Below are 2,080 nucleotides of genomic sequence, written 5' to 3'. Positions count from 1 at the left end.
TGATACAGGCCAGGATGCTGGTGGCCTTCTTGGCCACCTGGGCACACTGCTGGCTCATGTTCAGCCCACAGGCCACCAACACCCCCAGGTCCTTTTCTGCCAGGCAGCTCCAGCCACTCTGCCCCCAGCCTGGAGCGCTGCAGGGGGTTGGTGTGACCCAAGGGCAGGACCTGGCACTTGGCCTTGTTGAACCTCATCCTGTTGGTCTCAGCCCATCCATCCAGCCTGTCGAGATCTCTCTGCAGAGCCTCTCTACCCTCCAGCAGATCAACACTGCCACCCAGCTTGGTGTCGTCTGCGAACTTACAAGAGGGAGTAAAAATTGCTGTATTTGATTATGGAGGTATTCAATGACAGCCCGGGCTGCATTTGCTTCCAAAGAACATCTCTGCAGGGGATGGCCCAAAGCAGTGGGAAGGAGCCCCACTGCCTGATTCAGAATGTCCTCTCCCAGGCACAGAAGGTTTCCTTGGAGGAAATCCTTTTGGCATCATGTTCAAATCTGGCCCTTCAGCTCCTGAATGTACCAGAACCAGCTTGCAATGCCGTGGGTTTGAGAGAGAGACTGGGAAACAGGTCAGTGCAGCGGAGCTTTGCACTGGTGGTAAAGCTTTTAAAATGATGTTTCACGTACACATGAAACTGCAGTTTATAAACTAATCAGATTTTAAGCCTCTGCGTGAACGTTCCCAACTTTAACGCTGCGTTATATGGATTCAAGTGATTTTTAAGTCATTGATTTAAGTCCTTTTTAGCTGGCTTAAACTAAAACAAAATATGGCACTTACTCTGCAATATGACTGTTTACACTGGGGCTTACACTGAAGGAACAGAAGACAGGAGTCATTACTGGGTTTGGGTACAGATTTATATCTGGACCTAAGTCATCTTCATACCCCCCGTGACAGATGCCATTCACTTCGGAGAGGCAATACACACACCTTTCCTTACCACAAAGAGTTTCAACAAGGCATGAGTTTCAACAAGGGCAAGGGACAGGTCCTGCACTTGGGCCACACCAACCCCCTGCAGCGCTACAGGCTGGGGGCAGAGTGGCTGGAGCTGCCTGGAGGAAAGAGACCTGGGGGTTCTAGTTGACAAACGGCTGAATATGAGCCGGCCGTGTGCCCAGGGGGGCAAGAAAGCCAATGGCATCCTGGCTTGTATCAAAAATAGTGTGACCAGCAGAAGTAGGGAGGTGATTGTGCCCCTGTACTCAGCACTGGGGAGGCCACACCTCGAGTGTTGTGTCCAGTTCTGGGCACCTCAATACAAGAGAGATCTCGAGGTGCTGGAGCGAGTGCAGAGGAGGGCAACGAAGCTGGTGAAGGGCCTGGAGCATCAATCTTATGAAGAGAGGTTGAAGGAGCTGGGACTGTTTGGGGGTGGAGTCCCCATCCCTGGCTGTGTTTAAGGGCCGTTTAGATGCAGTGCTGAGGGACATGGTGTAGGGGAGGACTTTGTAGAGTAGGGGAGATGGTTGGACTCCATGATCCCAAGGGTCTCTTCCAACCTCAATGATTCTATGATTCTAAGAGGGAAAGCAACTTCTGGACACAGTGAAAAGACATGCCATCATTACTATTTATATATGCAGAAACAGAAACTATTTAATCTATCAAGACAGGGCAATATTTAGTTTTAATCAGAATTGATTAAAGCAAAGGTAGCTAAGCCAGAAAGATTTCATATTTATGTTGCTTAAAAATAAGCTTCATATTTATTCATTAACAACTGAACAATCTAAGTCACCAAATTTATTTGTATACACTTAGGAAACCCACAAACAGCTAAAAACTTAGTCCATACCTAATTCTTGTAAAAAGGAATCATCTTATTATCATAAATATATGGATATGGATAAATACTATTTAAATAAGTAACATCCTACGTTCAGATTATTCTGAGTTTATAGGAATTGTTATTGTATTTTACAAATATTCCGGAAACAGAATTTAAGCCTTGCAGTAGGATAATATTGTAAAAAGTATTGTATTATGCCTCCCTTACAGCAGTGCATGCTCAGAATTAAAGACAAGCTAATTCTGCAATTTCTGAATATAAACCAGATTCCTACATC

The 2,080-nt window shown here is 45.9% G+C and overlaps 1 long non-coding RNA gene across 1 annotated transcript in view; it reads right to left on the bottom strand.

Moving 5' to 3' along the window:
- Positions 1 to 2,080, bottom strand: part of LOC106885182 — a 393,401-nt gene that overhangs the window by 7,666 nt on the left and 383,655 nt on the right. The gene's annotated exons all lie outside the window — the stretch shown is intronic.

The sequence above is a fragment of the Calidris pugnax genome, unplaced genomic scaffold (assembly GCF_001431845.1).
Source record: "Calidris pugnax isolate Ruff unplaced genomic scaffold, ASM143184v1 scaffold3, whole genome shotgun sequence".
NCBI classification, from domain to species: domain Eukaryota; kingdom Metazoa; phylum Chordata; class Aves; order Charadriiformes; family Scolopacidae; genus Calidris; species Calidris pugnax.
This window is presented reverse-complemented; position numbering and strand designations above follow the sequence as displayed.